We start from the raw sequence: 25,641 nt of genomic DNA on the forward strand, positions 1-25,641 counted from the left end.
CAGAGGGAGTCAGAGCCGGACTTCGGCTACCCGCAGCCGTGCAGAACCGAGCCCGAGACCACCCACGTTATCAGGACCCCTCTCGCGGCCCTGTTGCCAGCTAGTGCCACGCCGCCCCCTCAGCCCGCCGCCCGCTTTGAAAGCGCCCGGAGCTTCCAGCTGCGTCATGGGCTGTGTCGAGCTGCCATTCGCCAGCGCGCGTCACGTGCGGCAGCGCGCGGCGGCGATTGGTGCGGTACGAGGAGGCGGGGGCGGGCCGGGGACCGCAGAGGCAGAGTTGACTCAGCCCCGAGCGCCCGGCGGCGGTGAGCGGTCTGCTAGGCGGGCGGCCTGGTAGAGCAAGGCCGTGAGGGGCGGTGGTGTTGCCTATTCTGCTGCGGGGGGCGGCGGGGCCTCTGGGACATCCCGGCGAAGCGCGGCCTGTGGGGTTCGGTTGAGGCTGCGGCCGGCGGGAGGGGAGCGAGTGGGGCGGGGCCGGCGGGGGAAGCTGCGAAGCTGACCCGCCAGCCGCTGCTAGGACTCTGGATGAGGAGTCGGGGAAGAGGTGCGCGACTTGCAGCTAACGTAGCTGCGCCTGCGACTCCAACACCGTCCTAAACGTCTGGATCAGCACGTGGTGAGTGCTGGAGGGCACCTCAGTGAGGGGGACTGGCCTGGGTCTCGGGGCTGCAGGGCCGGGGCGCGAGGGGCCGTCCTCAGCCCCCGCCCAGGACCCGACCTGGATCTCGAGAAGCTGAATGTCGCCATTCTCCTGTAGAAGCTCCTGATTTTTAAATGTTAGTAACTAATTAAAAGTAAATAAGTAAACACGGGGGGAACCAAACAAGTTGTTGACGGGCCGATTCCAGACCATCAGTTTGTGACCTATGTAGACCAGATTCTCTTCCTGATTTGTGGTGTGACCTTGACCAAGTCACGTCTCTCTGGGATGGGCATTCTCAACATGGGTAATAGTGCTCATATACCTGGGGGTCAGAAAGGTCTTAGAAAATACAATGGCTTGTGGCTTTGCAAAGGGCCACAGAATATAAGCAGATGTACATGTGGCGTTAAAATGTTAATAGGGGCTGGGGGAATTAGAAGAGAAAATGCCTAGAAAGGCTTCTGGGGGAGAGAGTGGGGAAATGAGAAAAAGGTGAGAAAAGGCTTCAACCTCACTGCTTTAAGGGAAGAGGTAAACAGACGTTCCTGTGATACTTGTATATATTAAAGGATTAAAACAAACTAGCATTTATAGACAGAGTTGGAAGAACCTGAGAGGTCATCTAACTATTAGAAAAGTTTTGTGACACCATACATGTACACACACATAATTTTACTTGGTCTCCAAAACAAACTGTCATTCCACTTTCTATAATGAGAAAATTGAGAGTCAAAGCATTTGGGTGATGTGCTGCAGTCAGAGCTATTAAATGGAAGAACTGGAATTTAAACCCAAGTCTCTATGGCTCCAAACCCGCCTGCACAACATGTTGCCTCTCAGCCTGTGGTCCAATTATGTCACAACCAAGAATTCTACTTTGTGACTTTTTAAAAATGAAGATTCCCAGTACCCTCCACTCCAGAAATGTGAATTCAGTATCTGGGACCGGGACCGGGAATCTGCATTTTAATAACTTTACTAGGTGATTCCATTTTGGTGATCCAGGGACCATTTGGAGAACAACTACTCTAGTCTAATTTCCCACCCAGTCCCCATGTCCTCATGGGATTGTACCCTAGGGATTCAAAATTCCCCTTCCAGAGCAGAGATTCCATCTCCTCTTCCAGATAGGTGACCAACCAAGCTTTGGGAGGAAGTCCTTTGTTGGGAGAAGCCAAAGTTTATGAGACAGCACGTTGCACAGCTCTGTTTGAGAAAGTGCTGACAATTTTGCTTTTTTTTTCTTTCTTTCTTTCCTCCTCCCTCCCTTCCTTCCTTACCTCCCTCCCTCCCTTCCTTCCTTCTTTCTTTCCCTTCCTTCCTTCCTCCCTCCCTTGCTTCCTTCCTTTTTTTGTAGAGCTTCCTTCAGTGCTATTCTGACCCTCCTGAAAAACCAGGCTCAAGGCATTTCTTTTAAAGTTAATATTAAACTTTAATACACCATGAAAAAAAGTTTGAAAGCCACAATTCACTCATAATGCTACCAGTCTAACAATGTTCATGTTCCGTTGTATTGTTCTACTGTTAATTAATGATCTCCCTCTTGTTAATCATTGAACAATCATAGATTGTTCAAGTTCACAAAATTTAGAAAATTCTTCCAAGAGATAGGCTTGAACTTCACAATTCCTATTGGAAATCAGAAAATTATGCTGAAGATAAACTTTAAATCACAGTTTTCTTGAAAGCATGTCTCATTCTTCTTCCAAATTCCTCAAAATCTGAAGGTTTTTCTTTAGTTCTAAAATAAATGGTATAGTGGGAATGAAAATGTATACACTGAAATATTTCTTCTCTAGTAACTTTATCTGTTCTTTCCCATATCACTTCAGCCTCACCAAAATATATGTTTAATTACTTAGTTTGCTTATAGATTTCCTGTTCTAAAAAATATAAGTTGAATAATCAAAACATTTCTTTGCAATTATTATCATTTAATGCACTTTGTTGCTGAAAAGGTTTTAGTTTTCTGGCTCTTGTGGAGGCAGTATGGGATAGAGAAAATAAAGTGGGTTTTGGTTTAAGGAAAACTTCATGTTCCAATCCCAATTCCAACACTTTAACCTTGGGCCATTGACTTCCTCTGTTTTTCTCACTTAGCTCATCTTTAAGATGGGGACAGTGCCACCAGGGTTTTATCTGAGACAGCATTTATAAAGCCACCAGAGTACTAAGCACAACTCTTTTTCTACTATTAGTTCTCTTTCTCCTTCACTCTTTTTAGAGCAAATTTGTGAGTTCCAATCCTGCTGTATAATATTTGAGGTTATTTTCATTTCCAAAAGAGATGCAGAGGGTTTTTTGGGGGATCTTCTATGTGTGGCGTAAACAAAATCCATAAAAATAATAGTGAACCACCTTTTAAATTTTTCTTTGAGAAATCTAAGGGCATAGACTATCTAGCTCTTTATCACATTTTGCTATGACCAAAATCATCCATTTGTTAATTCGGTAAACATTTATGAACACTTATTAGTGCCAGGCATCTAAATGTAGGGGATATACCAGTGAAGAAGACAAACAACGTCCCTTATCTTACAAAAATTATATAAGAAAAGGACAATAAATGAATAAAACAAGGTAATTACAGATTGTGATAAATGCCAGGACAATAAGACTATAAAGTGTCTCAGTGTTAACATGATAAGGAACTGTGTTCCTCACTGAGTTTAATTTGTAACAAATATTGGTTAGAAAATTCTCTAAAAAGTCTCAGTTAAGATTGTGAACGTAGATTGTGTGTCAGAAAATGGAGAACTTAAGGAAAATAAATGATCACAGTTAAAGATTACCGAGATCTGAAATACTGTAATTTTTACAATTGATGCAAGAGATGTGATTTACAGTGGTTCCATAGAACTGTCAATGTTGATAGTTCTTTACCTTGACTTTAAATAAGTTATAATATTTTTCTTGGAAATTATTCCCTTTAATAGAAATTAACATGGGTACCTAGCTTGGTAGAAAATTGTGTCCAAAAAACATCTTCCTCTATGGTTTCTGTAAAATTTATTGATTCTTAAGCCCATGGGAATTTTAACACACAGTGAGTATGGACTGACCATTATAAAACAGGTGTCTAAGAAACTTTAGATATAAGTCCAGTAATTTTAGATATAATTTAGAAGTTACATATCTTTATTTTTCTAGTTTATCAGTGATCAATCTGATCACAGTAAATTGAGCAAATTGGATTTTTAAAAAAACTGAATTTTGCAAGTGGCTAGTTACAATGATGAAAATTTGAAACTCCCTATCTACATACACTTGCCTGAAAAAAATAACTTAAGAATATTAATAGGGATTCAGCTTTAGCATTTTCTCAGTTTGTTATTGATCATGTTTTCTGGGCTATGTAGTTAAGTATTTGGACATGCTTTTTTTGTCTTGGTTTAAAACCTAACATTCGTTCTCTTGGGTAATAAACCTTTATGATTTTAATCCATAACTTTTTGAGTAGTAGGTTCTACCTCAAGATCATCACCCAGCCTCATTCTAACTGCTATGAAAGAATACTTCCTCTCTTTGCTCTTTCTCTTGGGTGTGAATAAGTATCAGTCTTTGGATCATACTTTCCTGTCTGGATGCTGCTGTGTTTATAACACAAGGAGTTGACCATTGCAGGTGGAGAATGGTTTGGAGAAAGCCCACAAATAGTACTTGAGGGAAACAAAGGCATGCCTTTTTGATCTCTGAGTCATTTCTATTCACTACAGTTCAAGCAGCACCATTTCTTCTGCACACTTGATGTAATAATTTGTGACACTCTCCCCTTCAAAAGCAAGGTTGTCTGGCTGCATAAATGAACTCAGGACTTTATTTCATCAAAAAAATTTGAATACTTACTATGTGCTAGACATTATAGTAGTTTAAATGGATCTGTTATTATGGATTCAGTGACAAATTTCTGTAAGTTTAAGAAGGGCCAAGTGATCTTAGCTACTCATGGAAACATTTTCTCATTTAGAAACATGCCTTTGCAAAGTCAATCTTGATTATGTTACTTTTATAGCTTTATAAAGACTAATTCAGCTCTAGGTGGAAAATGTTCTAGAGAATTTATATTTTCTCCGTTTTAAAATATCTTCTGTTCTAGGAATTAAATAGCCCAGTAGTTTAATTTAGTGTTGTGACTGTGGATTTTTTTTTTACATCTTTATTGAGTATAATTGCTTTACAATGTTGTTTTAAGTTTCTGCTGTACAACAGAGTCAATCAGCTATATGTATACATATATCCCCATATCCCCTGCCTCTTGAGCCTCCCTCCCACCCTCCCTATCTCACCCCTCAGGTGGTCACAGAGCATCAAGCTGATCTCCCTGTGCTATGCAGCAGCTTCCCACTAGTTATCTGTTTTACATTTGGTAGTGTATATATGTCAGTGCTACTCTCTGTGACTGTGTTTTTATTTTATTCTATTCACAATACTGTTTCCCAAGAAGTTTTCATATAATATATATTGACTTTTAAAAATAATGTTTTCTAGGAAGAAAATAAAGGTATAAAGGTAATATATATTTGGTATCAAACTTAGAAAATATTAATAATCAGAAAATAAAATAAAATACACCCTGTTAATATTTTGATATATATTCTTTTGGTCTTTCTCTGTGTACCTATTTTATTTATATATTTCTTTGATAAAAATGAGATCATACTCTGCATTCTATTTCACAGCTTGTATTTTTTAATCTAGTATTACATGGCAAATAAGTATGCTTTTTTATTCACATGATTCCCGTTCTTTGTAAGCAGATGTTTTATTGCTAGAATAGGGACTACAAGAATCTATTTATTAAATTATTCTGCAGGATAAATTCAGAAACCCAATCTACCAACAAAATCCACTTCTCTGCTCCTTTCCATCCTTAATTCTGTCCCCGTTACTCCCCACTGCCCATTCTCCCACCCCCAGGAGGGTTCTGTTGGGGGAATCTCTGAAGGAAGGTTTATCTAGTCAGTTACATACTAACGCTTAAGATCACATCTTTTCAAACCTTTTCAGCCAATCCTTCAGCATTTTTAGTTTTTACTTTATTTGCTAGAGAACCTGTTTTGTGAATGGATGGGCTTATTCCTATTCTAAGGTCGAAATCTTTTATCCACCCTTTTTATAAACCATAACAGATTTCAACTTCCCATCAAGAGTGGAGCTGGGAGGGTTTGGAGTAATGTGGGAAAATAAAAATCATATGCTGGAATTCTTGCTCAGAATTGTAGGGGCAGGGGAGATATCTGAATAAAAATATGTTTAGGGTTGAGTAATAGACATTCAAATTTAAGTTTTTTGTGTTCCAAAGAAAATGGCTCAGTTTTTAAATTCCATCTTGCCTTTTGTGTATTACTTCAAACTCTCTAGCAATTTTGTTTTATCTGTTGCTAATGTGCAAATATATTTGACTATTAAATATCCCTGTTTTGAAATATACAGTATTTTTTATTTTCATTCTCAATGTCTTTATACTCTATGAGAAATTATATATAAATGACTCAAGCCACAGATTAAGTTTATATTGGATTTTAAAAACAATGGTAGAATGGGTTTTAAATTGTAGTATGAAAGTAAATACCCAGAAGTGTACATAATTGTAACCAGTGCAACTATAGAATCTTTTGAAGACAAATTTATTTCTATAAAAGGAGAAAATTTTTAAAATTAAATGTTTAAAAATTTAGAAAATACCAATAGGCCAAACAGAAAAAAACACTTAGCATCCCACCACTGTTAATATTCCATTAGTTTACTAATCTAATTTGCCTTTCTCTTTCCTAATCTATAGTGAATTCTATTCATAATGGTCATATCAAATGATAGCTTTCCCGTGAGTGCTTTAACTCTATTTGAATTGAATATGTATACATTATCTTTTTTGAACCTGTTTTGTGAATGGATGGGCTTATTCCTATTCCAAGGTTGAAATCTTTTATCCACCCTTTTTATAAACCATAACAGATTTCAACTTCCCTTGCGCATCTATAGATATCTGGCCCATCATGTGTCTTTAGGGAAAAGCGTGAGCATACTAACTTTTTAAGTTTGTTTTAATAATCTGAGTGATAACAAAATAAAAAATAAGTAATAATGGAAAATATAGAAATGTGTAAAGGAAGAAAACAATCACACTCCCATTTTTGGTCAATTTCTTTCAAGTCCTTTTTCTCTGCCTATTTATTTTTACAAAGTATGTGTACAGTTTTTGTATTTGACTTCCTTAATAGAAGTGTTTTACCACTTTAAATCAATTTTTAATATTTTAATATGCACCTGATATAATGTACTGCAGCTAATGCTAGCCCCTGTCTTTCCCAGCTCCTCCATCTGAATCCTCCTGCAGGCTAGGTTCTTCCCAGATGTTGATCATCCTGACATGGATGCTTTATAATATTCATTGTCATCATTGCTGTCATTTCTTGAACACTTCTTATGTTTCTGTACTTTATATTGGTGGCTTATCTGAACAAGCTTACTTTATCATGTCCTGGTGAATGCTATTATTGGACTGCTATGTCTTCCTTTCTTCCCCATAGCTGAGTTCATTTTCTCAGCCCCTGTAATCTCCACATTTCCTCCATTCTATAAGTCTGTTTTGCACAGGTCCTACCATGCATCTAATTTAGCCTGCCTAATTTTGTCAGTAAAAGGCTGTAAAGAATCAACTGACTCTAGTTCACTGTTTTCTTTCCTTTGAGCAAAAGCTCATTGAAAACAAAGATGATAAGCAGGACCACAGGGGAGGTTTTCTTCTCTCTGTGACTATTTGTGTGTGGTTCCTGGTGCACATGGGAAAAGTATTCTCATTTAGATAATTTTCTTCTCTTCTGTCTTATGCAAATGATTAGATATTTCAAAACAGCGAAAACACAGTTCTGATTATTTGTGTATTTTTAAAGTGTGAATGCCATTAATGGTCTAAATTGCTATAAAAAGATTGTAGAATAATTGTGCTTTTAGCTTGTACCTTTCAAAGTCTTGTTGTCTAATTGATTATTACTTGGATCAGTGGTAGACCTCCTAGATAGACAAATCAAACTTCAAAATTCCTCACATTGGTGAAGATGGAAATAAAATTGAACTATTTTTCTTTATATTAAATTTTGGACTTAAATTTTATACTTTTTTAAAACTAACTTTTCTAGGTGACTATAACAATATAGACTAGAAGTAATATCCTTTTGTCACGTAAGCGGTGAAATTTATTGGTTTCAGCAGAGTGAATCTTGTCCTGTGGGCATTTGGGGAAGAGATTTTAACATATAGCAATCATTCACTTTGTGCTAGACATTGAGACCAAGGGAGCCTGGTACAATATCCACCCTTCTTTCCTAAGCCTATCCCTCAGGTCATAGTGAACAACTCTGACTCCTTTTCCACACTTCATTACTCCCTGAGTATATGTTTTCATCCTTTCTACCAGACAATTATGTTTTTAAAGGTCAGGGCCTATTTATTTATCCTTATATTCCCCATTACTCTCATAGTTCTTGGCATCTAGTAGCAGCTCAAATATTTATTATATTGAATTGGACTGTTGTTCATGTGAGTCCCTAACTATCCTGGCCTCTTCCCCTCTAAACATATTCCAGTTTATCTGTCTTTTTTCAGTTATGTTCCTTGTATGTTCTGTCTTCTGACTTTGAAAAAAATATATTTGCACAAAGACACAATTTTACATGATTGAAAGTTGGAAAAATATCAAAGATGACCTAATTTTATTATTATTGAGGATGTCAAAGTTTTCTCTTACCAGACAGTTATAACTGAAAACTGTATTATTTATTTTGTTGCTCAAATTATTCCAGCATTTGCCATTGGGAGTTCTTCCAGTTGGCTGAAAGAACGTTGGCATAGTCCCAGCAGTTTGTTTTTTGAGCACTTTCCTACTTTCTGGCACTGTAGGATGCTCCAGGATCATCTTGTATATTCCTTGCTCCACCCCTGAAATCAGCCATTTCTTTTTGTTTGGTTTTGTTGTTGTTTATTTTTTTTCTTTTCCATTATGATTTATTACAAGATACTGAATATAGTTCCCTGTGCTATATAGTAGGACCTTGCTGTTTATGCATTCTATATATAATAGATTGCATCTGCTAATCCCAAACTCCCAATCCATCCCTCCCGCAGTCCCCTTCCCCTTGGCAACCACAAGTCTGTTCACTATGTCTGTGAGTCTGTTTCTGTTTTGTAAATAAGTTCATTTGTGTCATATTTTAGATTGCACATGTAAGTGATATCATGTGGTATTTGTCTTTCTTTTTCTGACTTAACTTCACTTAATATGATAATCTCTAGGTCCATCGATGTTGCTGCAAAGGGCATTATTTCATTCTTTTTTATATAAAATCAGCCATTTCAACAAGGATCCCCAGATCCTTTTATTGTAGAATGGTATTAGAAACCAGGCATTGATCTAATCTGCTCATCATTGAAACTGGGGTGTCACTGCCTTTAGGCCCTGTCAGTGTTAGAAAGTAAATGTATGTATATTAACCTGTGTATGTATACACATCTGTATTATTTCTACTATTACTCATCAGTTCCTAACTTAAGCTAAACAGGAGTTCCCACTGATGTCTCAGACTCTAGTTCAGAATTACATGGTTCATTTTAGCCTCTTCCCCTTACTTATCTGTAAACTCCCATTCCAACAGTGAGAAATCTAGCTTCTACCATTCCCCATCTTTTTACTTATTTTATCAGTCGCAGTGTACAAGTACAGCAGTATCAGAATTGTTAACCAGTACCTCGAGAAACAACATTACCAACTACAGTATAGTGTTTATATACAGTTCCTTTTGTTTTGTCCTGCAGTCTCCCGTCATTTCCGAAGATACTTAGAGCCGTTTCTCCCCATCCCCTCCAGTGGGGTTATGACATACATTTGTAATACAATTAAGTTCTTTTGTCATAGTCTGCATTCCATGCTGGAATTCCCCCCCTCCGCCCTCTTAGTTGAGTTTTGTTTTAATTTTCATTTTAAAATATTACATTGATTCCTTGTGCTGTGAAGTTCCGTGGGTTTTGACAAGTGGATAACATCATGTATCCATCACTGTAGTGCAAGACAAAATAGTTTAATGGCTCTAAAAAATTGTGCTTTACCTGGCCACTCCTCTGCCCTTTCCAGACCACTTACAAAAACTGATCTGTTTTCTGTCTTTTCTAGAAAGTCATATAAATGAAATCATACAGGATGTAGGCTTCTCAGACTGGATTCTTTCACTTGGCATAATGCATTTAGGATTTATCCATGATTTATCCATGTTGTTGCATAGATTAATGGCTCTTTCTGTTTGATCACAGAATGGTGTTCGTAGCATTATTGTAACATTTTGGTTGTTCTCAGGTATTGGCAGTTGGTAACTACGAATAGATCTTTTGCCCATTTTTTTTTTTTATTTCAGTAGGAACTAAAAAATAGAATATCAAGGTTTAATTTTTAATTTCAAAGCAAAGTTCAGACAATACAGAAGTGTATAAAGGAAATAAAATAGGATAAATGCTCCCTTTTTGCTCCAAACCTAAATCTTTTAAAATAACTGGTGTTAACAAATTGACACATATGCTGCAGGTTTTTCCCCTATGCTTCTAGTAACAGAAATGCATTTTTTTCTATAATTTTGAAATGTTTTACATATAAACCTAACTAGACTAAAATTATTACTCTGCAACTTGCTTTTATTTTTTAACTTATCACTGTATTATAGTCAGTGTTCCAGGTCAGTACATTTAAATCTAACTTGTTCCAGCTGGTTTTCATTCCATAAGAAATATGTGCTATAATTTGCTCAACCATTTCTTACTCAAAAGTATTCAAATTAATACCAGTTTCTTGTCTACAAGAAAAATACTACAGTAACCACACTTTTATACACACTGATGGCCTTTTAGTTTTTTTCTTAAATAAAAATACACTATATGGATATCTATAATTTTATAATTTACCAATATATAAACAGAAAAAAAGCAGGCTTCTTGGGAATGGTAATCATATTCTATCCTGAAACCTATCCTTCCTGTCAGTCTTGCTCTCACTCTCACTCCTGCCCTCTCTCCTCACCATTTCCCTCTCTCATTTTGCTCATTAAAAAAAAATTAGGTTGTTTTCTTATTCAACCTTAAAAGTTTCTTTGTATATGCTGGAAACATGTCCTTTGTCAGTATGTGATTTGCAGATATTTTCTCCCAGTATGTCTTTTCATTCTTTTTCTTTCTTTCTTCCTTTCTTTCTTTCTTTCTTTTTCTCTTTCTTTCTTTCATTCTTTCATTCTTTCTCTTCCTTCCTTCCTTCCTTCCTTCCTTCCCTCCTTCCTTCCTTCCCTTTCTTCCCTTTCTTCTTTCTTTCTCTTTCTTTCTCTCTCTTTCTCTCTCTCTCTTTCTTTTCTTTCTTTCTTTCCTTATTTATTTATTATTTTTGGCTATGTTGGGTCTTTGTTGCTGCGCGCAGGCTTTCTCTAGTTGTGGTGAGCAGAGGCTACTCTTCGTTGTGGTGCGCAGGCTGCTTATTTTGGTGGCTTCTCTTGTTGCGGAGCACGGGCTCTAGGCATGTGGGCTTCAGTAGTTGTGGCTCATGGGCTCAGTAGTTGTGGCTCACAGGCTCAGTAGTTGTGGCTTGTGGGCTCTAGAGCACAGGCTCAGTAGTTGTGGCACACGGGCTTAGTTGCTCCATGGCACGTGGGATCTTCCCGGACAAGGGCTTGAACCCGTTTCCCCTGCATTGGCAGGTGGATTCTTAACCACTGTGCCACCAGGGAAGCCCCCAGTATGTCTTTTCATTCTCCTAACAGTGTCTTTCACAAAGCAAGGGGTTTTGATTTTAATTAAGTCCAACTTAAATTTTTTTCTTTTATGAATTTTGCTTTTGGTATTGTACTTAAAAACTCATCGCCAAACCCAAAGTCATACAGATGTTCCCCTACATTTTCTTCTAGAAATTTTATAGTTTCTGCATTTTACATTTAGGTCTGTGATCCGTTTCAAGTTAATTTTTGTGTAAGATGTGAGGTTCAATTTGTTGCATATGGACTTCCAATGTGTAGCATCATTTGTTGAAAAGACTGTTCTTTCTCCATTGGATTGCTTTTGTACCTTTGTCAAAAAATTGACAGTATTTTTGTAGGTCTGTTTCCATACTCTCTATTGTTTCCATACTCTCTATTCTATCCCATTGATTGATGTGTCTATCCTTACCCTGTGTTCATTATTGTAACAGTGAGTCTTGAAATTAGGTAATATAAATCCTTCAACTTTTGTTCTTCTTTCTCAGAATTGAATTAGTTATTCTAGTACCTTTACCTTTTCATAAAATTTTAGAATATGCTTATGTATGTCTATAAAAAACCTGGCTGGAATTTCAGTAGGGATTTCATTAGGCCACAGAGAATTGACATCTTTACTGTGTTGAGTCTTCCAGGGCAAGAACACAAAATATCTCCTCTATTTATTTAGATTTTCTTTCTTTCATCAGTGATTTCTAGTTTTCTATACTCAAATCCTGTACATATTTTGTTAGATTTACACCTAAGGACTTCATTTTGCGGGATGTTATTATAAATTTATTATTTTTAAAAATTCAAATTCTGAGTATTCGTTGCTGGTATATAGAAAAGCAGTTGACTTTTGTGTATTGACTATGTAACTTTTGACCTTGCTAAACTCATTTATTATGTACAGGAGTTATTTGGTAGATACTTTGGGGTTTTCTGCATAGCAGTTATGTTGTCTGTGATTAAAGCAGTTTTGCATATTTCTTCCTTTCTAGTCTGTATACCTTTCATTTCTTTATTTGAATACACTAGCTAGGACTTTTAGTATGAGGTTGAATTAGAAGTGGTGAGAAAGGACATCCTTGCCTTGTTCCTGATCTTAGGGGGAAACTTAACATCTTGCTATTGAGGATGATGCTAGCTGTGACTTTTAAAAAATAATCTTTATTAGGTTAGTGAAGTTCCCTTCTATTCTCAGTTTTTTGAGAGTTTTTATCATGAATGGATGTTGAACTGTTTCTGCTCATGTATTAATATGATTACATGATTTTTCTTGTTCAATGTATTAAAATGATGAATTACATTGATTAATTTACATATGTTAAACCAACCTTGCAATTTTGGTATGAACGCCCATGTGCTCATGATGTATTACCCTTTTTATATATTGCTGGATTCAGTTGACTAATATATTTACATCTAAATTCATGAAAGATACTCTTTTATAGTTTTCTTTTTTGTAATACCGTTGACCCTTGAACAACATGGGTTTGAACTGTGTGGATCCACTTATACACAGATTTTTTTCAATAAATACATACTACAGTACTGAACGAACCCTGTTTGGCTGACTCTGCAGATGTGGAACTGTGGATACCAAGGGCTGATTGTAAAGTTATACAAGTGGATTTTCAACTGCATGGAGGGTCAACATCCCTAACCCCAACACTGTTCATGGGTCAACTGTATATTTTAGTTTTGGAATAGGTTAATGCTGGCCTAATACAATGAGTAGGGAAGTGATCTCCCATGTTTTCTGGAAGAGACTGTAAATGTGGTATTATTTCTTCCTTAAATATGTAGTAAAATTCACCAGTGAAACCCAAGCCTTGTGTTCCTTTTGTGTGTGTGTGTGGGGGGGTGAAGGTTTTCTACTAATTTAATTTCTTTTTTAGATATAGGACTATTTATATTATCTATATTTCCTTAAGTAAGTTTCAGTAGTTTGTGCCCTTCAAGAACTGGTTCATTTTATCCAGATTATCAAATGTATGGGCACAGACTTGTTTGTAGTATTCCGTTATTATCTTTTCATGTCTTTGGTTTTAGTAGTGATGATACCTGTTTTATTCCTGATACTGTTAATTTGTAGTCTCCTCTTTTTTTTCTTGGTTACTTTGATTAGAGGTTTATCATCTCATTCCTTTAACTTTAGGTTTAATTCATTTTTCTTTATCTAGTTTCCTAAGTTGAAAGCTTAGGTTATTGATTTTAGAACTTTCTTCTTTTCTAAAATATATAATAACTAAACATTTCTCTCTAAGCACTACGTTAGCTGCATCCCATAAATTTTGATGTATTTTTAAAAGTTATTTTTAATTGTAGTAAAATATACCTAACATAAAATTTACCATCTTAACCATTTTAAGTGGTTAAATGGTATTAAGTATATTCATGCTGTGCAAGTTAAATTGTATTTTCATTTTTATTTTGTTCAAAATATTTTCAAATTTATCTTGAGACTTCTTAACTCATATATAATTTAGAACTATGTTGTTTAATTTCCAAATATTTGAGGCTTCCTTGGTGGTGCAGTGGGTAAGAATCCGCCTGCCAATGCGGGGGACATGGGTTCGAGCCCTGGTCCAGGAAGATCCCACATGCTGTGGAACAGCTAAGCCCATGTGCCCAACTACTGAGCCTGCACTCTAGAGCCCAGTGCTCTGAGCCAGTGCTCTGCAACAAGAGAAGCCACTGCAATGAGAAGCCCAGGCACCGCAATGAAGAGTAGCCCTTGCTCGCCTGTTACTAGAGAAAGCCCGTGTGCAGCAACGAAGACCCAACGCAGCCAAAAGTATATAAAAAATTGATTTCCAAATATTTTGAATTGTCTAGCTATCTTCTATTACTGATTTCTAGTTTTATTTTGGTATGCTTTGAGAATATACTTTGTAAGGTTTCTGTTCTATTTGTTAAATTGTGTTTTCTGTACCAGAATGTTGATGAATGTTCTGTGTGTGCTCCTGTTGTTAGATGGAATGTTCTATAAATATCAGTTGTATCAAGTTGATTGATAGTGCTGTTCAGGTCATCTATATTCTTACTGATTTTCTGCCTACCTGTTCTATCAATTACTTGGAAAAGGGTGTTGAAGCCTCCAATTGTAAATACAGTCATCCCACTTATCCACAGTGGATTGGTTCCAGTATCTGCCCCCAACCCCAGATTCCAAAATCCATCGATGCTCAAGTCCCTTATATAAAGTGGTGTTGTCTCTGTGTATAACCTATGCATATCCTCCCGTATACTTTAAAACATCTTTAGGTTACTTATAATACCTAATACAGTGTAAATGCTATGTAAATGGTTGTAAATACAAGCTGAAATCTATGTAACTAGTTACAGGTATGTAGCAAATTCAAGTTTTGCTTTTTGGAGCTTTCTGGAATTTTTTTTCCAAATATTTTCCATCCATGGTTGGTTGAATCCATGAGTAGGGAACCTGTGGGTAGAGGGCTAACTGTAGGCAATTTGTCTATTTCTCCTTTCAGTTTTATCAGTTTTTGCTTCATTTTTATAAAGTTTATGCTATCAATTTTCAAATTTGGGCATATTATCAATTTTGAGTCAATTTTTTTTTTTTTTTTTTTTTTTGCGGTACACGGGCCTCTCACTGCAGTGGCCTCTCCCGTTTCGGAGCACAGGCTCCGGACGCGCAGGCTCAGCGGCCATGGCTCACGGGCCCAGCCGCTCCACGGCATGTGGGATCTTCCCATACCGGGGCTCGAACCCGTGTCCCCTGCATCGGCAGGCGGACTCTCAACCACTGCGCCACCAGGGAAGCCCTTGAGTCAGTTTTTGTTTGTGGTATGAGAGGTCATTAGAGGTTCCTGCTTTTTGCATAGGGATATTCAGTTGTTTCAGCACACTTTGTTGAAAAGAGCATACTTTTTTCTACTTCACTGCCTTTATATCTTTGTCAAAAATCAGCTGTCCAGTAGGTGTGGGTATATTTCTGGACAGTGTTTTTTCTTGTTTCATTGCTCAATTTATCTGGCTTTATGCTACTACCTCACTGTTTTTATTGCTGTTGGAAGTATTAGACTGAAAACTTTTCTTGTTCAAGTTGTTTTGGCTACTGTATTTCCATATAAGTTGTGTAATTGGCTTGTCAATTTCTGCAAAAAAACCTCATGAAATTTTGGTTGAGATTGTGATGGATCTATAGGTCATTATGGAGAGAATTGATATCTTAGTCTTCTGAACTACTAACACAGTAGATCTTGCCCCTTTTTAAGGTCCTCTTTATTTTTTCTCAGTAGTGTTTTACAGTTTTCAGTATACAACCTTTTCACATCTTTTGTTAGATGTAGCCCTAAATATTTCATTATTTTTGATGCTATTGTAAATGTGCTTTCTAATTTTAATTTTATTATTTATGATTTATATAAAAATATGATTAATTTTTGTATGTTGATCATGTAACCTTGTTAAGTTGGCTTATTTCTAGTAGGTTTTTTGTGGATTACATCAGATTACATAGTTGATGTGTCATCTTTGAATAAACATAATTTTGCCTCCATACTGTATTGTGTAAAAGTGGTAAGAGTGGACATGCTTTTTTCAGTGGGGGGAAATATGTTAAACTGAATGAAATTTCGTCATATCAAAAACTTATGAGCTGCCTAAAACACTGCTGAAAGAGGATGCAAGCCTGCTTCAGTATTTGAAAATCAGTGTAACTGACCATATTAACAGGTTAAAGAGACAAAAGTCACACACTTATATCACTCGACGCAGAAAAAGCATTTGACACAATTCAACACTGACTCATTAAAAACTCTCAGAAAGTTAGGAATAGAGGGGAACTGCCTCAGCTTGATAAAGAGCATCTTTTTCTTACAGACCTTATAGAAGTAGAATTTATATTTAGTTTAAACTTACAGAAATACAGTTGTTTTTGTATATCAATCTTGTATCCTGACAACTTGCTGAACTTGTTTATTCTAATAGTTTTTTTTTTTTAGTGGATTCCTTAAACTCTTCTAATCATTACATCATCTGCAAATTGAAATTCTTTTATTTCTTCCTTTGCAATATGGAAGACTTTTATTTATTTTTCTTGCATTATTGCTCTGACTGGAACCCCCATTACAGTGTTGAACAGAAGTGATAAGAGTGTATGTCTGTCTGGTTCTGGATCTTAGGGGAAAGCTGTTTGTATGCCACCGTTACTTATGATGTTAGTTGTGGGTTTTTCATAGGTGTCCTTTGTCAGTATGAGGAAATTCCCTTGTAATGCTAGTTTATTGAGTGTTTTTATCTTGAGAGGATGTTGGTTTTTGTCAAATGCTTTTTTTTTTTTTTACATCTTGATTGGAGTATAATTGCTTTACAATGGTGTGTTAGTTTCTGCTTTATAACAAAGTGAATCAGTTATACATATACATATGTTCCCATATCTCTTCCCTCTTGCATCTCCCTCCCTCCCACCCTCCCTATCCCACCCCTCTAGGTGGTCACAAAGCACCGAGCTGATCTCCCTGTGCTATGCGGCTGCTTCCTACTAGCTATCTGTTTTACGTTTGGTAGTGTATATATGTCCATGCCACTCTCTCGCTTTGTCACAGCTTACCCTTCCCCGTCCACATATCCTCAAGTCCATTCTCTAGTAGGTCTGTGTCTTTATTCCTGTCTTATCCCTAGGTTCTTCATGACATTTTTTTCCCTTAAATTCCATATATATGTGTGAGCATACGGTATTTGTCTTTCTCTTTCTGACTTACTTCACTCTGTATGACAGACTCTAGGTCCATCCACCTCATTACATATAGCTCAATTTCGTTTCTTTTTATGGCTGAGTAATATTCCATGGTATATATGTGCCACATCTTCTTTATCCATTCATCCGATGATGGACATTTAGGTTGTTTCCATCTCCTGGCTATTATAAATAGAGCTGCAATGAACATTTTGGTACATGACCCTTTTTGAATTATGGTTTTCTCAGGGTATATGCCCAGTAGTGGGATTGCTAGGTCATATGGTAGTTGTATTTGTAGTTTTATAAAGAACCTCCATACTGTTCTCCATAGTGGCTGTACCAATTCACATTCCCACCAGCAGTGCAAGAGTGTTCCCTTTTCTCCATACCCTCTCCAGCATTTATTGTTTCTAGATTTTTTGATGATGGCCATTCTGACTGGTGTGAGATGATATGTCACTGTAGTTTTGATTTGCATTCCTCTAATGATTAATGATGTTGAGCATTCTTTCATGTGTTTTTTGGCAGTCTGTATATCTTCTTTGGAGAAATGTCTATTTAGGTCTTCTGCCCATTTTTGGATTCAGTAATTCTTTTCTTTGATATTGAGCTGCATGAGCTGCTTGTATATTTTGGAGATTAATCCTTTGTCTGTTGCGTTGTTTGCAAATATTTTCTCCCATTCTGAGGGTTGTCTTCCGGTCTTGTTTATGGTTTCCTTTGCTGTGCAAAAGCTTTGAAGTTTCATTAGGTCCCATTTGTTTATTTTTGTTTTTATTTCCATTTCTCTAGGAGCTGGGTGAAAAAGGATCTTGCTGTGATTTATGTCATAGAGTGCTCTGCCTATGTTGTCCTCTAAGAGTTTATTAGTTTCTGGCCTTACATTTAGGTCTTTAATCCATTTTGAGCTTATTTTTGTGTATGGTGTTAGGGAGGGATCTAATCTCATACTTTTACATGTACCTGTCCAGTTTTCCCAGCACCACTTATTGAAGAGGCTGTCCTTTTCCACTGTACATTCCTGCCTCCTTTATCAAAGATAAGGTGACCATATGTGTGTGGGTTTATCTCTGGGTTTTCTGTCCTGTTCCATTGATCTATCTTTCTGTTTTTGTGCCAGTACCATACTGTCTTGATTACTGTAGCTTTGTAGTATAGTCTGAAGTCAGGAAGCCTGATTCCTCCAGCTCCGTTTTTCGTTCTCAAGATTGCTTTGGCTATTCGGGGTCTTTTGTGTTTCCATACAAATTGTGAAATTTTTTGTTCCAGTTCTGTGAAAAATGCCAGTGGTAGTGATAGGGATTGCATTGAATCTGTAGATTGCTTTGGGTAGTAGAGTCATTTTCACAATGTTGTTTCTTCCAATCCAAGAACATGGTATATCTCTCCAATTATTTGTATCATCTTTAATTTCTTTCATGAGTGTCTTATAATTTTCTGCATACAGGTCTTTTGTCTCCTTAGGTAGGTTTATTCCTAGATATTTTATTCTTTTTGTGGCAGTGGTAAATGGGAGTGTTTTCTTGATTTCACTTTCACATTTTTCATCATTAGTGTATAGGAATGCCAGAGATTTCTGTGCATTAATTTTGTATCCTGCTACTTTACCAAATTCATTGATTAGCTCTAGTAGTTTTCTGGTAGCATCTTTATGATTCTCTGTGTATAGTATCATGTCATCTGCAAACAGTGACAGCTTTACTTCTTTTCTGATTTGGATTCCTCTTATTTCCTTTTCTTCTCTGATTGCTGTGGCTAAAACTTCCAAAACTATGTTGAATAAGAGTGGTGAGAGTGGGCAACCTTGTCTTGTTCCTGATCTTAGTGGAAATGCTTTCAGTTTTTCACTATTGAGGACAATGTTGGCTGTGGGTTTCTCATATATGGCCTGTCAAATGCTTTTTGTGTCTGTTGAGATGATCATGTGGTTTTTGTCATTTATTCCACTGATATGAGGTATTTCATTGATTTTGAGTGTTACACCAACCTCATGTTCCTGAGATAAATTTCATTTTATCATGGTGTATATACTTTTCTGTATGTTGTTGCATTTGGTTTGTTGCTAATATATTTTGAGGATTTTTTCCCTCCATATTCATAAGAGATACTGGTCTATAATTTTCTTGTGTTGTTTTTCTCATTTTAGTATCAGTGTAATTCTGTACTTGTAGAATGAATTGTGACATGTTCCTCTTCTGTTTTTTGAGGAGCTTGAAAAGGATTGGTGTTAATTCTTTAATGTTTGGTAGAACTCACCAGTAAAACCATCTAGGCTTGGTGCTTTTTTTGTGGCAAGTTTTTGGAATAATTAGTTTCTTTACTTGATATAGGTCTATTCAGATTTTCTATTTTTTCTTTGTTTTAATTATTTCTTTATTGAGGTAACATTGGTTTATAGCATTATATAAGCTTCATGTGTGCAATAATATACTTCTGCTTCTGTATACATTACAGCTCACCAAAAATTTAGTTTCTACCTGTCACCACATAGTTGACCCCCTTTACCCATTTCACCCCCCTGCCACAACACACCTTCCTCTCTGGTAACCACTACGCTCACTGTATCTATGTTTGGTTTAGTTTATTCAACTTTTTAAAATTTGTCTTTTATATTCCACATGAGTGAAATTATACGATATTTGTCTTTATTCATCTGACATATTTCACTTAGGATAATACTCTCAAAGTCCATCCATGTTGAAAGAAATGGCAAGATTTCTTTCTTTTTCTATGGCTGAGTAGTGCGTATTCTAGTATATACACATCTATCTATTTATCTATCTACACCTTCTTTCTCCACTCATCACAAGATCGGCAATTAGGTTATATTCATACCATGGCTATTGTACATAATGCCACAATTATCACAGGGGTCCGTGTATCTTTTGGAGCGAGTGTTTTTGTGTTCTTTGGATAAATAGCCAAAAGAGGGATAGCTGGACCTTATCGTAGTTCTATTAATTTTTTGAGGAATCTCCATACTGTTTTCCCTAGTGGCTACACCGATTTACATTCCCACCAATAGTGTATGAGCATTCCCTTTTCTTCACATACTTGCTAAAACTTGTTATTTCTTGCCTTTTTGTTAATAGCTTGTTAATTTTAACAAGCATGAGTTAGTATCTCATTGTGGTTTTGATTTGCATTTCTCTAATAAATAGTGTTGTTAACATCTTTTCATGTGCCTGTTGGCATTCTGTATGTCTTCTTTTGGAAGCTCCTTTGCCCACTTTTAAATAAGGTCATTTGGTTTTTCTGTTGTTAAGTTGTATGAATTCTTTATGTATTTTGGATATCAATCCCTTATTGGATATATGATTTACAGATATCTTCTCCCATTCAGTAGGTTGTCTTTTCGTTCTGTTGACATTTTCCTTTGCTGTGCAGAAGCTTTTAGTTTGATGGAGTCCTGTTTATTTTTGCTTTAGTTTCTCTTGCCTGAGGAGACATTATCTAGAAAAATAATAAGATCAGTGTCAAAGAGCATACAGCCTATGTTTTCTTCCAGGAGTTTTATGGTTTTAAATCTTACATTCAAGTCTTTAATCTACTTTGAGTTGATTTTTGTGTATGATGTGAGATAGTGGTCTAGTTTCATTTTTCTTTTTTTGCATGTGATTGTCCAGTTTTCCCATCACCATTTATTGAAAAGACTAGGCTTTCTCCATTGTATTTTCTTTGCTCCTTTGTCATAAATTAGTTATCCATATATGTGTGGGTTTATTTCTTGCTGTCAGTTCTGTTGCATAGATCTGTGTAACTTTTTCTGCCAATACCATGCTGTTTTGTTACTATGGCTTTGTAATATTTGAAATCGGGGTGTGTGATACCTCCAGCTTTGTTTGTTTTTTTTTCCATCAGGATTATTTTGGCTCTTCAGGGGTCTTTTGTGGTTCCATATAAGTCTTAGAAGTTTTTGTTCTGTTTCTGTGAAAAATGTCCTTGGAATTTTTGATAGGGATTACTTCAAACCTGAGATTGCTTTAGGACATTTGAGCAATGTTAATTCTTCCAGTCTGTGAGCACAGAGTATATTTCCATTTATTTATCTCTTCTTCAGTATTTTTCAACAGTGTGTTATAGTTTTCAATGTACAGATCTTTCACCTCCTTGGTTAACTTTATTCCTAGATATTTTATTCTTTTTGTTGTGATTGTAAGTGGGGTTATTTTCTTAATTTCTCTTTCTGTTAGCTCAATGTTAGTGTGTTAAAAACACCACAAATTTGTGTATGTTGATTTTGTATTCTGCAACTTTGCTGTGTTTGTTTATTACTTCTAATAATTTTGTGGTGGTGTCTTTAGGGTTTTTAACATATAATCATACCATCCACAAATAGTAACAGTGTTTTATTTCTTTTTCTTATCTAATTGCTCTACCTAGGATTTCCAATGCTATGTTGAACAGGAGTGGCAAGAGTGGGCATCTTTGTCTTATTCCTAATTTTATTTTAATTTTTAAAATTTTTTAAAGTTTTATTTGTTTTTTGGCTGCATTGGGTCTTCATTGCTGCGCACGGGCTTTCTCTATTTGTGGCGAGCAGAGGCTACTCTTCGTTGCAAGTGTGTAGGCTTCTCATTGTGGTGGCTTCTCTTGTTGCAGAGCACAGGCTCTAGGCATGCGGGCTTCAGTAGTTGCAGCACACAGGCTCAGTAGTTGTGGCACACCGTCTCTAGAGTGTGTGGGCTTCAGTAGTTGGTGGCGTGCAGGCTCAGTAGTTGTGGCACGTGGGCTCAGTAGTTGCAGTGCGCGGGCTCTAGCGTGCGCAGTCTCAGTAGTTGTGGCACGTGGGCTCAGTAGTTGTGGCTCACAGGCTCTAGAGCGCTGGCTCAGTAGTTGTGGCGCACGGGTGTAGTTGCTCTGTGACATGTGGGATCTTCCCGGACCAGGGATCGAACCCATGTCCCCTGCATCGGCAGGCAGATTCTTAACCACTGCACCACTGGAGAAGTCCTTATTCCTAATTTTAATGGGATAGTTTTCTGTTTTTCACCAATGAGGGTGATGTTAACTGTGCTTTTGTCATATATGGCCTTTATTATGTTGAGGTATGTTCTATACTCACTTTATTGAGTTTTTATCACAAATGGGTGTTAGAATCTTACCAAATGCTTTTTCTGCATGTATTCAGATGATCTTATGTTTTTATGCTTCATTTTATTAATGTGATGTATCATTGTGATTGGTTTCAGGATATTGAACCATCCTTGCCTCTCTGGAATAAATCCCACTTGATCATGGTGTGTGATCCTTTGAATATACTGTTGTATTTAGTTTGCCAATATTTTGTTGAGGATTTTTGCATGTGTGTTTATCAGAGATATTGGCTGTAATTTTCTCTTTTGTGTGTTGTCTTCATTTGGTTTTGGTATCAGAGTGACATTGGCTTCATGAAATGAGTTAGAAAGCATTCCTTCTTCTTTATTTTTCTGAAGACTTTGATAGGATAGATATTAAATCTTCTTTGAATGCTTGATAGAATTCACCTGTGAAGCTCTCTGGTCCTGGTCTTTTGTTTTGGGGGAGGTTTTTATATTACTGTTTCAATCTCTGTCTTTATGATTCAGTTTTGGAAGGTTATATTATTCTAAGAATTTGTTTCTTCTAGGTTGTCCAGTTTGTTGCTACATAGCTGTTCATAAGATTCTCTTATAATTCTTTGTATTTTTGTGGTATCTGGTTTGCTCTATTTCCAGTGCTTTCTAGTACATTCTTTATTTCATGTATTGAGTTCTTCAGCTCCAGAGTTTGTTGGGTTCTATTTTAGAGTTTCAGTCTCTTTGGTAAAGTGTTCTTTCTGTTCATTAATTTTATTCCTGAGCTAATTGAACTTGAGCCTTTCTGAGTTTTCTTGTAACTTGTGGAATTTCTTCATGACAGCTATTTTGAATTCTCTATTAGATCATAATGCTCCACAATTTTCTGTTGGTTTTTGGGGAATTGTCATGTTCTTTTTGTGATACAGTGTTACTGTGGTTCTTTAGGATGCCTGATGAGTTGTTCCTCTGCTGGTGCATTTGAAGAAGCAAATACTTCACGACTGGATTCTAATAACTCAACAAGTAAGAAATTAGAGGATTTTCTTTTGTTTTCCAGTATCAGAGGTATTGCCCCATACGCTCATTATCGCTTCTTGTGCCTTCAGGGTCAGTGGCATTGCCTCCTGGGGCACAGGGATGATGGGCTCTTCTGCCGCGTCCAGAATTCCCTGAATCACAGGCTTCACAACCAAGGGTGGGGATGGGGAGTTGGGGTCATGCAGGCACCTCTGCTTGTATCTGGTATTGTAAGGTTCACAGGCTCCACCACTGTGGGCACTGTAGCAGTTGGCCAGAGTTGTGGACACCTCAGTGACTTGGGGGATGGGATCCTGGGCCCTAGTACTGCTGCTGCCCAGTTACCAGTAGCCATGGGCGCCACTCCTGCTGGGAGGTCAGAGTCACGTATACCACCTCCTCTGTTGCTACCTGGTTTTCTAGGGCTGTGGGCTTAGCTGTTGTGGCTGGAGTGCTAGGATTGCAGGCACTGCCTCTATTGTTCCCTCAGTTCTGCCTCTATGTGTTACAGTCCACCCACCTTTTGGTGTACAGGTGTGTGGTATTCTTCAGCATTCTATTGTGTTGAGTAGAGGGGCCCTAGTTGAGTTATGGATGTTTTACTGGTTGTAGATTGAAAGGGAGTGTCTCATTTCACTGTGCTGCTGACATCACTCTCCCAGATTTTGTTTCTTCTCAAAGGTATTCTTGGTAGTTTGTGTCTTTCTAGGAACTTTTTAAATCTTTCTTACCTATTTGTTGGCATACTTTTCTTCATAGTATTCTCTTATAATCCTTTTTATTTCTGGTTATAATATTCCCTATTTATTATTATAATTTGAGTCTTCTCTTTTTTGCGGTGGGGGGGAAGTCTCGCTAAAAGTCTGTCTATTTTGTTGATTTTTTAAAGAACCAACTTTTGGGTTAGTTGATTTTTCTGCATGACTTTTCTCTATCTCTTTTTTTCCCATTCTAATCTTTTGCATTTCCTACTTTCTGCTTGCTTTGGGTTCATCTTGCTCTTCTTTTTTCCAGTTACTTAAGGTGGAAGGTTATTGAGTTGAATTCTTTCTCTTTCTAATATAGCATTTGCAGCTATAAATTTCTCTTTAGCACTGCTATGTATCAGCATAGCTGTGTATCATAAGGTTTGATTTTTTTGTTTGTTTTTTTCATTCATCCCAAAGTACTTTATGTTTTCCATTGTGTTTTCCTCTTTGACCCATTGGTTATTTAAGCATATGTTGCTTGACTTTTATATATTTGTCATTTTTCCACATTTTCTTTTGTTATTGATTTCAAATTTAATTTCATTGTGGTCAAAGAACATACTTTGCATGATTTAATTCTTTTTTAGTTTATTGAGGTTTGTTTTGTCACCTAGCACATGGTCTGTCATGGAGAATGTTTCATGTGCATTTGAGAAGGATGTGTATTCTGTTTTTTTGGATCTAGAGTATTCTGTAGATATCTGCTATGACAAGGTAGTTTATGGTATTCTTCAATAAATTAGCTCTTTTTTGTTGATCTGCCTTGCTTTCAACCCATTCTTACAAGAGAGGTATTGAAGTCTCCAACTATTTTTGTTGAATTGTCTATTTCTCCCTTCAGATTTTCAGTTTTACTTCATGTATTTTGGGGCTCTCTTTATAAGTGCAAGTATACTTATAGTCACTATATCTTCCTGATGAATCGATCCTCTTATCATTGTAAAATATCTTTCTTTTGTTTCTAGGAACAATTTTTGCCTTATAGAATTTTGTGTGATATTAGTATAGCCTTCTCAGTTCTATTTTGGTTATTGCTTGCATGGTCTATATTTTTCTATCTTTTATTTTTTAGCCTGTTTGTGTCATTGAATCTAACTTGTCTTTTGTAGATAGCATATAGTTGGATTTATTTTTTTGAATGGAATCCAATTTATGCCTTTTTGTTTTATGTTTTTTGGGTCCATGTTTTTAAGACTAATTTTTTTAGATCAGTTTTAAGTTCATAACAAAATTGTGAAGGTACAGAGAGAGGAAGGTACAGAGATTTCCCATATATCCCCTGCCCCTCAGGGAGAGATGCATTTCTCATTATCAGCATCACTCACCAGAATGGTACATTTGTTATAATCAATGAACCTACATTGATACATCATAGTCAGCCATAGTTTCCCTTAGGGTTCATTCTTGATGTACATTTTATGGATTTGGACAAATGTATAATGACATAGTCATCATTAGAACATCATACAGAGTATTTTCACTGCCCTAAAAATCCTCTTGCTCTGCCTATTCATCCCGTCTTATCTCTTTGCCTCCCCCATCCCCAGCAACAACTGATCTTTTTGTCTTCATAGTTTCGTTTTTTCCAGAATGTCATATAGTTGGAATCATATAGTGTGTAGCATTTTCAGATTGACTTCTTTTACTTAGTGATAATACATTTAAGATTCCTTCATGTCTTTTCATAGTTTGACAGCTCATTTCTTTTTAGTGCTGAATAATA

The 25,641-nt window shown here is 36.6% G+C and overlaps 1 protein-coding gene across 2 annotated transcripts in view; it reads left to right on the plus strand.

Annotated features, from left to right (window-relative positions):
* The first annotated feature begins 295 nt into the window (after positions 1–295).
* Positions 296–25,641, plus strand: part of PTPDC1 (protein tyrosine phosphatase domain containing 1) — a 92,587-nt gene continuing 67,241 nt past the window's right edge. For both annotated transcript variants that reach the window (XM_027098350.1, XM_027098351.1), the window contains exon 1: positions 296–616. The gene's annotated coding sequence lies outside the window, so the exon portion shown is untranslated. The remainder of the gene's footprint in view (positions 617–25,641) is intronic.

The sequence above is a fragment of the Aethalodelphis obliquidens genome, unplaced genomic scaffold (genome assembly GCF_003676395.1).
Source record: "Aethalodelphis obliquidens isolate GAN/ISIS:26980383/991018 unplaced genomic scaffold, ASM367639v1 scaffold122, whole genome shotgun sequence".
Taxonomy (NCBI): Eukaryota; Metazoa; Chordata; class Mammalia; order Artiodactyla; family Delphinidae; genus Aethalodelphis; species Aethalodelphis obliquidens.